General features: G+C 38.4%; 1 long non-coding RNA gene across 1 annotated transcript in view; it reads left to right on the plus strand.

Moving 5' to 3' along the window:
- LOC137477366 (uncharacterized) overlaps window positions 1–9,878 on the plus strand; it is a 33,268-nt gene extending 23,390 nt beyond the window's left edge. The window contains exons 5-8 of the long non-coding RNA XR_011000959.1: window positions 60–177; window positions 6,044–6,100; window positions 7,967–8,013; window positions 9,810–9,878. This is a non-coding gene — a long non-coding RNA (uncharacterized lncRNA). The remainder of the gene's footprint in view (window positions 1–59; window positions 178–6,043; window positions 6,101–7,966; window positions 8,014–9,809) is intronic.
- Window positions 9,879–10,697: the final 819 nt, after the last annotated feature.

Consider the following 10,697-nt stretch of genomic DNA (forward strand, 5'->3'; position numbering starts at 1 on the left):
ATTTCTTCTCTCATCTTAAGAGCATGAACTACTTTGTCATTAGCCATTTCTTATTGCAGGTGTTTGGTTTGCCAGGGCCAGGGGCCTGTTCCCCTTCATGTACCTGAAGGATCCTGGCACTGTCTCCTCAGTGGTGGCTAATTCATCTTCCAGGCTTGTCATCACCCACCAGCTGAGGTTAGGAGCCTGAGGCCTGCTTTGCAAAAATGAAACGAGCCTCAATACCATGCAGGGGGGAAAATTATCACAGCAAAAAATGCAGATCTTGGTAAAACTTGATCACAGGAATACAGAATCATTTTGGTTGGAAAAGACCCTTAAGATCGAGTCTGTTTGCCCAACATCGCCATGTGTACCACTAAACCTGTCCCTAAGTGCCACATCCCCATCTTTTAAATTCCTCCAGGCACAGTGACTCCACTGCTGCCCTGGGAAGCCTGTTTCAGTGATAACCCCTTCAGCAAAGCAGTTTTTCCTAATACCCAATGTAAAACTCCCTTGGCACAGCCTGAGGCCTTTTCCTCTCATCCCTTCACTTGTTACTTGATGTTGTTTTTTTTTTTTTTGGGGTTTTTTTGGGGTTTTTTTGGTTTGTTTTTTTTTTTTTTTTTTTTTTTTGTTTTTGTTTTTTTTTTGTTCAAATTACAATAAATGGGGAGGTGGGAAAATTTTCCATTAGTGCTTCTTTCTTAAGACTGAAATGCTGCAGCATGCATGGCTATGAGTATGAAGGATGGGATCCTAAAGGACTAAGGGCAGGAAGATTTGTATTATCTTCAAAACAGGCAATATAAAACCAGGACTGAAAGTTAAATGTTTAAAATTCATCCATCAGCACTGTAAGGTCCATTTTTTTTTAAATGAAACTCCACCACTAGCATTCCTCCCACCCATAACTCTGTGACAGCATTGGAACTGAAAAGTCCCAGGTGGTAAATATGATCCTGTATACTTGAAACTGAGAAAGAGCTTTTCTCCCAAGATGGAAGTGGCAGGTTAAAGAATTTCCTTTTCCAAACACAAATAGGAAATTCTGAAGGGACAGTGTGGACAGTTTTATTACCCATCTGCTTTACAATAATGGACTCACTAACAACCTGATTACTGTACACAAAGACAAGATAAATGATAATACTATATGGGTTCAGAAAATAGGACAGATTTTGATTTTACCTCTGCACTCTAACATAACTCCATTGATACTCTGAGCTTATTTGTTATTGTACTGGTGTGAAATCCGATTCTTAATCTTGAATTTGAACAAAGACATATATTCCACTGTAAGGGGAAAGTGGGGTCATAGTGCGGTTGAAGAGAAAAGAACACTCAGTGCATGCAGTTCACAAAATAATCCCTCATGTGCTTCACACATAAAAGAAGGACTTGCTAGGTCACAGAGGAGCAAATCCACTTCTAAGGGTAAAGTAAACATTTGTCTCCTAATTAAGAGTTTCTGCTATTAAGCATTTCACATATTTGAAAAGCAGAAATACTTTAGGTGGAATTTGCACAGGCACTGGTGCAGCACAGTGTGCAGAACACGGTGGGGCAGCTGTGCAGGCCACAGTGGAGCAGCGATCCACCTGCAGCCCATGGAGGACCTCACACTGGAGCAGGTGGATGCCCATATTTTAGTTATTTATTTAATAAACTTTATTTAGTTATGTGAAATACCAGATATATCTCTGTGAAGGTATCTGTTGAGCATCCCACCACACTAATTTGTGATACAACGGTAAATAATAATGAACTTAAGAGTACTAAAGCTGCTAAAAATGTTCCTGGAAAGATAGTTCTATGAGATAAAACTACAAGCATTTTATTTTCTCCAAATTTCCAATCTACTAACCTGTGATACAATTTGAGCTTCCCTCTGTTTTACCATTCTGGGAATGAAGTAGGATGGTCTGCAGTTTTTATAGGCAACTTTATATCATATTAATATGCTTTGGGGCTATATGAGGATCTCAAAATGATATCCTAAAGAAAACAGAAGATTAATGAGGATGAAGGACTAAACCATGACAGTGCAGCACAGAAGAGAGATGATTTTCAAAAGCAGTGCCAGTTCATATAGAGACAATACAAGTATGGAACTATTAAGGTTTCTATTCTGCATTACTTAAGCATATGTTCCAATATTTTGAAGCATGTGACTCTCTCTTATCCAAAAAACAAATGCAAACTCACACATAGACATACTCTCAGGTCTTTCATCAGACTGAGGTTCCACTTCAGAATTTGGCCTATACCCTAAGGACTAAAAAATTTCCTTTGGCCATTCCTAGAGCACTCACCACACCATTTCTGAACAATTGCCAAACTGTGGATCCTTTCATTGTGCAGGGTAGCTTAAGAGGGAATATAAGGACAGCAGACATGATTTAAACTAGATCTGGAAGACTGATCCAGATCTGATTGATGCCTTATATTTTAAAGCCTTATTATACGCTGGGCAAAATTTTGTAGGTCCTCATCTGCCTTCAGAGTTAGATGTTGTAGCATACCATTTTAGAACTACAGCCGAGTGATTTATTCATGGGAGGAAATGATCAAATATTATCCATTTCAAAGAGGCAAAAAACCCCTTTGTCTGAGTAAGGCAAGCATTTGGAACAGCAGGCCTGATGAGTGAACACTTAACTACATGCTCCTTAGTCTTGGTTAAGTAGTGCACCATATTCGTGTCATGGAAAAAAATCTGGCATAGTTTAGCACACTGCCAGTGATTTTTGTGCTTTATGAACTGTACCACAGGTAATATGTACAATCTGAAATGTTTGTGAAGCCTTAAGATTTAGGCTACCCAGATCTAGTGGTACTAAAAGTGAAATGTGGTCAGGGTGGGACTATTCCTTTTGCCTTCAGACAGTAAGAATTCAGTCAGATACAGCCTGCTTGAAATAAAAGAAAAACTACTGAGGCGTAATAAGCAGACTCACTTTTTTTTTTTCATTTTTTCTTCATTCTTCCAATATTCCATACGTATTTTAAGGTGCTTGTCACTTCCAACATCACAGAAAGTTATTATGCAGGTACTTGATCAGCCCCCAAAAGGAATTCAGCACTTCAAGAAAGCCATTAAATTATGCACCATGTTAGCCTGTGACCATCTATTCTTATCTCTACCACAGTTGCTGCCTATCTTCTATCTGCTCCCATTTCACTGCTTTCTTCCCCACACTGCTTAGTTTTGTCCTAGTTGAAATTCAATAGCAAGACCTTTGGGAGAAGGATCAGGGCCTGCATTGATACAGTTCTATGATCTGTGAGCCAGGGAAAATAAGTTTGAATTAGAATGGTACTACTGATAATTTTGTGCACCTGTATCTTCTTCTTCTTTAATGCTTCACCTAATGATTGGAAGTAGAAAAAATATTTTCTCTCTAAAACTATTTGGAACATGAAGAAGAAAAACATGTTTGATCTTAAGATTTCTAAGTTCATCCAGCAGGTTTTTAAATGGAAGACACTTGTATCCTGAAAGACACAACAGATTCAAAAAGTAAACTACTTATTTTACTTCTATAAACCATTTTTGCTCATCTCAGTTTTATTGTGAGACATATATGGGCTTGGTAGGTCTGTTTCTAAAAATACTCCCAAGTCAGAAACTCCACTTTGGACCTGAAATGTATTTCATTAAATATTTTGTTGATCCTGTCATTTCACCTGTCATCAATCAGCTCCCCCACCCCCAAAAAAAGGAAAAATTCCTGAAAGCCTTTTGCACAGTTGGACTGGTGAGGGTACTAATGCATTTCAAAGGAAACGTGGTGGTGTTCACAAAGGTGTATCTTACCGTGTACTTAAACTAGTTCCTCTTCATTCTGCAGGCAATAGAAAGGCAGATATGGAATGGGAACTTTTCAATTGGTCTAAATATTTTAAAGTGGAAGGTAATGCACTTGTGTGAGTCCCAAGAACTTTGGCTTTTTGATTAGTTAGAAATACGTCAGGAATGGGGTCTCTGAACTTGGGTGCTTCTGTTCTCCATGATCAACTGGGAAATATGGAGAGACTGCAGAGGCTTATTCACTTTGGTGAGGACGTGTGGGAGATGTTTGCAGTCATCTTTGTAATTTCTTTGACAAGTATATGTTCAAGTTACATTAGGGGAGCATTTTGGAGCCTATTTAGGGTCTTTGAAAATTAAGAGACCTATTATTTTCAAATTATCCCACTCTGCCATAATGCAACACTTATCTCTTAAATGATGTTTTCTATTCAACTTTTATCTCCTTTCCAGGAAAAATAAAGCTCCTGTGCACTTCAAACTGTGAGCTCCACCACAGTGTGTAACAGCGCGTCCTTTGTCATGTAGGAGCTCTTTATCCATTGTTTGGTCTGATAATCTGTCTTCAGGGGCACGGCTGAACCTGGTCTATGATGGCTGAGCCTGGTCTCTGAGGGGAGCCACAATGAGATGTTTGTTTATCAATGCCTAATACTCTGTAGCCAGGCAGGTGTTGTGGACAGCAACTTCTCTCCATGGACATCATGTGGGTGCTGCCTGCAGAGCTCTCTGTTTGGGCCAGTCAGTAATAACCTGGTACTGGGAGGGACTGAGAGCCCTCAGGTGATACTTGTGTGGGTGTGGTGCCTTTCACAGGCTCAGACCCAAGAGCAGGAAATTATCTTTGCAGCTCTTTAATTTTAAAATAGAGCTGTATTTCTTTAATGTATGAAAATTCTGCCAGGAATTGTACTATATATTCATGGTCTTTAGATAAAAAAATCTGGTTTCTATTAGTGAGTATATGAACTTCAACATCATTGAACAGAATATATTGGTGGGAAGGGGAATGCAGATTATACAGTAAATACATGCCTGTGGGACTGTGAAGAGTGAATTGTTGAAAGGATCCAGCATGTAGTGGATGCATAAATACCTTACAAAAGCCTGAGATGCAAAGTTAATGCTGACAGTGTATAGTGAAGGAAGGTAATAGTACCTTTATTGTAGACATCTGCAGCTGAAGGATCCTCTTGGGATCACCATTTGCTTGCCCAGGGAATTTGTTGATATGTTGGATGTCAGCATCCACAAGTTTTATGGGCTGGAACAGAAGGGTGTTTCCTGATTTAAGTTTTATAGGCAAAGTCTTTGGTTAGTGATGTAGCATTTGATATTTGATTGGACATGGTAGGGAAGCATTTTGTCAGGTCACAGCTGGAGACTGGATTTCTCCATGTGTGCTAAGCACTCTGGTGCATAATACCCCTGACATTGCATAAAGTGTTAAATGTTAGCTTGAAATAATCTGTACTACTCTCAGATTTCAGGAAATATTCTTAAGCAGTTGTTAAATTGCAGAGAAATTCCAATAGTGTTGCATTCTATATCAAATATCAATGAAAGCAGCATCATTAATGACACACTAATGAATACCACATGAATTAATAATAATCGGCTACTTTTTGAAATCTCCCTGGCTTCCAGCTGTCTCTTAAATCACTTCAAATAATTAATTGCTTAATGCTTTTCACCTTTGACAGACAGCAATAAATTGCAGGTTAAAAATACCTGTGTTGGCAGTGGGCAGAGCAAAGTGGAATGGCTGTTTGCTGCTAATCGAGAGGAGCAGTGCATTTTGCCCTGCTGAGCCTGCCTTGCCCAGGTGGTGGATTAAAGGAGGCTGATATTGCACATTTCAGTCAAAAATTAATTCAGGGCCACAGAGGTTGTGTAGCTGTTTCTCCTCCACAGAGCAGAATCAGTACCTCTGAAGTGTCCAGTCCTCTCTTTGTAGCACTGCTGCAGGACAATCAGTGGCCATGACTTCCCCCTTTAGCTTGTTTGTGTCAGTATGTGACAGCAGTGTCAGGAGTCTTTTTAGGGTCATTTCTCTATTGAGAACTGCCCTGACATCACCTCAGTCAATAAGTGACCAAGCAATTGCAAGAAATTCCAGTCCCATCGACCTGGGACAAATATGAATGACAGCCTCATGAAAATACAAACACCTGAATATAATATTGTTTTTTTCTGGAAGATGTCTGGCCCTGAGGATTTTAATATTTTTATTCGTTTTATTTATAGATACTAAGAAACTCAGTTGCTTGGAGATCTGCATCTTTCTACCTGTGCTCAAAGCAGGTAAGGTCAATTATTCAGATAAAGTTGTAGTGACCAGAGGATGCATGGGAAGCACCTTAATTTTTGATCAGTTTGAAAATGGGAAGTCAGTCAGTATTCTTTCTTCTCAAATTACTTAAAGTTGCAAAATGTGCAATCTTGCCATTTTAAAAACTATGGGAAAACGCCTGAGATATGTTGTGGCAGGAATTCTTTCCTGTTGTGTATTCAGCTTTATTCCACAAGTGATAAGCACATTACAGTGATGGATGCAAGACTATTGCATTTGTAAATGTTTGAGCTGCTGATATCAGTATATATTGTACTGCCTGGGCACTGTATAAGCTTAATTTATTATTTTCTTTAGTAATTTATTTAAAAACTGTATTTTATGGTTTTATGATGAGAATGCAAGAGAGAGAAGCCATGGGTGCTCTGTGATTCAAAGGAAAGGAAAGCCCAAATGCCTGTTTTTTTTCAGCCTCTGATAAGTGCAACTCACAGCATTCAACTGCTAATGCAGAATTTAATCCTAGTTCTGCATTTTCCCTTTCTCAACCTGTGAAATATGATACAGAATGGCAACTCCTACTTTATTCCAAACACATTTGAAATGCACATTTTCAAGTGGTCAAGTGACCGGAGGAGTTCTTTGCATAAAATGCCCTTACCCTGCGTACATGAAAACAATGGAGGGCAACAGGAATTTGTTGTGATAAAGAGTATAAGCTGGTAGACTTTCAGGCATTTAAAATGCTGGGAAAGATACTACAGTTAAAAAAAAAAAAAAAATTTTCTTCTGCATACTTTTGTGCCAGTAGTTGCCACAAATTACTTGCAGAAAATTCCTTGGGCAAAATTGTTCCTCCCAGGTATAATTACGGCAGACAGAAGGAGCTGCAGGGACCAGTTCCCAGCCTGGAGGGCCTGTGCTCTCCTGAGGTCAGGCCCCTGGCAGGAGCAGCTCCAGCTCAGCACTGCCAGGCTGCCCCTGCCTGAGGCATCTGGGGAAGAGTGTGTGAGCCCAGCTTTTTGGAGGGAGACAAACAAGGTCAGCAGTTAGTGGCAGAGAAACCACAGGTGGTAAAAGGCAGTGGTGGAGGAGCAAAGGGGCTGTGACACAGGTGGCAGTGCCTGGGAACCACCCCTGCCTGGCTCCTCAGTCCCCTCCCAGTGCCAGGGTACCAGGTGAGGTGCTGGCACAGGGACCCCGAGTAGGAAGCAGAGCCCCCAGGAAGTCCTGCAGAGAGTGAGGGTGAGGAAAGACTTGACAGGGAGGGAAAGGGACTGAGAAGGGAGATGTGGTCTAGTAGAAGCTTGTGAAACAGAAACGGGAAAAAGGGACGGCAAGCAAACTAAAAGCAAAGCAATAACAGCGTAAGGCATATACTCACATTTTTTTAGCACTGGTATTACAAAATAAAAAATCCACTGGGAAAGGAGGGCAAGCACTGGGTTGAGACAAGAGGCAAGATTTCTCTATGCCTGAAAGCATATTGCTGAGATGAATTTTCTTTATGCATCCATACCCTTTACCTAAGTACAGTAAGAATAGTTTGAGGCTTGTTGGCTATGAAATGTATTTATGATTTTCTGCTGCCAAATAAATGTTCAATTTTGTTCAAAAATTGTTTTCTTTATTTACCCAGGGCAGGTACTTATAGTGCTAAAGCTAAATGTCACTCTGATCTGCTAGAAGTATTTTGTTCTGGGTAATAGCCCAGTGCCTTAAAAATACGGTGTGTTATGCTTTATTTAAAAATAACAAGCAATATTGCTGTATTTCACAGTGAATAAGTGTATTAATTATGAGACAAATCACACTAGATATTGTTTGCTGCTCAATTTCCTTTGAAGTTCAATGAATAATAATTTTCTTTAAAACAGGGGACATTTTTAATGCATCCAACAATGATGAAGTAGACTAATTACAGGTAATATATTTTTATTGAAATCTGAATGAATACTCTCATCACTGGGTCTCAGAAGCACACTATACTAATTTGAATTATACAATATAATATATATCAACTAATTATAGATTTGTTCCATTCCTACTAAAGAAAATCAAGTTAGTCAGGATTTCATCTGACCCAATTTTCCTGTCATGTCAGAGGTGAAGCTTCTCTTGACGTAAATGCAACCTGTGTTTATTCTTTATTTTATGGCAGGAGGAGTTTTTTTTATCCTAAGACTTCTGCAAAACAGGATATACAGGGCTAGAAACTCCACACTACTGTTAAAGGCAGCTGCCAACTCTGACCCTGGTGTGAATCTCGCTTCTTGATAATTTGGGTGTCACCTGCAGACACAAAGGCTCAACCATGATGCTCCACACCCATCACCAAGAAAAAAAATCAGAGGCTGTTGTTGTAAGTTTCAATTTTTTTTTTTGTGTAAGCCTCAATGCTCACTTAAACTTAGCTGTTTAAGCACTTATACCTGCCACTAAATTCCTCTGCTGGAATATTAATGGAAAGGGAGTGCAAGGGGTAAAATCAGTCTAAATTAATTTCAAAATTCAAATAAAGGCTCGTGCTTAGGTTGTTTTTCTCCAGGTCTCACCATTTCTAATTAGGATGCAATATGACATGTCCTGTTTTCACATTTCATACACTGCATATTTCAAGTAGAAAACCTAGACTCTCGAGATGATGACTGGCAACTCGAGAGAAAGAAAAACATAAACAACTTGGTGGATAAAAATGAATATAATAAAATTATTCTTGAAAATATTCCAAGGATAAGGCAGTTCAGAAATATGTTCAAAATATGGAGTGTGAGCATTATGTTTCCATAATACAGATGGAATCAATGCATGCAGAATATTGATTAAAGATTAAGCTCACCTTATCAATAAAGACCAACTTTTGCAATCATCTTCTGAGAGATCCATCATGCAGGTCTATCAAGCCTGAAAAAATCTTTCCATTGTTAAGAAGGTTGCCTTTTTCACTAACAGAGCTTGAAAATAGTTTCTCCTCAACTGAGCTCCTTAAAAAAAAAACAACCACTCTGTTTTTTTCCAATTTTTCTTCTGTAACAATATTCCTTGGTTTAGAAATTGATACCAGATTCTTAAGCACTATTAAAAAAAAAAAAAAAGAAAATAATAAATACTAAAAATTTAAATAATGTTACATGGATGCTAAAATTTAAAGGGCATGATGAATTCTGTAAGGAAATATATTATGTACCAAAACAAAAATATTTTTAAGAAGACCAAAACAAGTATATTTCTATTAAGACTGTGCAGTACACATATCTGTAATTGGAATAAAAATAGTGAAGCTAACGTGATGTTCAGACCTTATTCTGTTCCAACAATTAGCTGTTGGTCTAACACACATTAAAATAAATATTTCCATTTGGCAACAAACAGCTTCCAGAAGCAGCATCAAACAATGGCTTAGTGGTTATTTAAAATGAGCCTTTTACTATTTTGGTCTTAGATGGAGCTTGAGAGTTAGAGCAAAGGGCAAGTGTTCCAGGTGGATGGAAGAGGCAGACGTGGCACAAAATGGCGCAGAGCCAGGAAGGATCACACACTCCTTGTCTCAGCTGTGGCCACTTAGAGGTTTCCTCTGAAAGTGTTGTACAGATGTCCAGGAATGAGTTGTGCTGAGTTGTACCTGAAGGCTGGATTCAGCTCAAAAGCTCATTTGACACATAATCAAAGCCCAAAAATGGAAAAACCGAACAAATAAAAACACTCAATCTTTTCCATTAGATATGAAGCAACAGGTCAACTTTCTTTCAACAGGTAACAATCAAACTAAGGCTGTGTCTCAAGGAGGCATGAAAACTGTATCATGCAAATAACATGTGAACTGCAATTACAGCTCTACAAGTGATAGCCTTTACTCCTGTAATCTGAAAGTATAGTAACTGTTTGTGTTTGATTTTTACCAAATCCAACAGCACCATAGGGCTTGATCATTAGCACTTAATTTAAAGAGGCATCAAGAGCTTCAGTAATGGTAAGTGTGTTATCAAGGGTAACTGCTCATTTCATTAGCTTGTTTTCAAACTTGTACAATTCTTATTCAATAGGATTCTGCTTTTGTCAAGCTAGTTTATTGATAGCTTAATAAATTAAAAGAGGCATTTCATTCTTTTCCCTGGAGAGAAAGGAAAAACAAAAGGATAGAAAACAATTAAGAATGGAGAAATGAATAACAAGCTGCAATTAGTTGTGCAATAGTGAAGTATTACAGAGATTTCACTTTGCACTAGAAGGATCAGTTCTTGAATAATGTCCTGGAGAATAAGATCCTTTAATAAACCAAACATGCATTATTGAGCTGCATGGACTAGGAAATCACAAGAGATTTCTCTCTCTGCCATTCAATTTAAAAGAACTTTGAATCCTGGTTTGCTCTTATCTCAGTGGCAACTAAGAGTTTTAGTTATTATCAAATAGGGTATCTACTAAGTCCAGAACTCTTTCTAGAGACCTTTCTCTAGTTGAGAATCTCTCTCCCATTCAGACTTTCCTGGCTTTAAAAAAAAAATTAAATTTTAAATCTCATCTGGTAATGGAATATGCTATTAACATGACAAAAGCAAACTTCATTTGTTATAAAATCATGCTTCCCTGCAATTATATAGAAATGCA

The sequence above is a fragment of the Anomalospiza imberbis genome, chromosome 7 (assembly GCF_031753505.1).
Source record: "Anomalospiza imberbis isolate Cuckoo-Finch-1a 21T00152 chromosome 7, ASM3175350v1, whole genome shotgun sequence".
In the NCBI taxonomy this organism is placed as follows: domain Eukaryota; kingdom Metazoa; phylum Chordata; class Aves; order Passeriformes; family Viduidae; genus Anomalospiza; species Anomalospiza imberbis.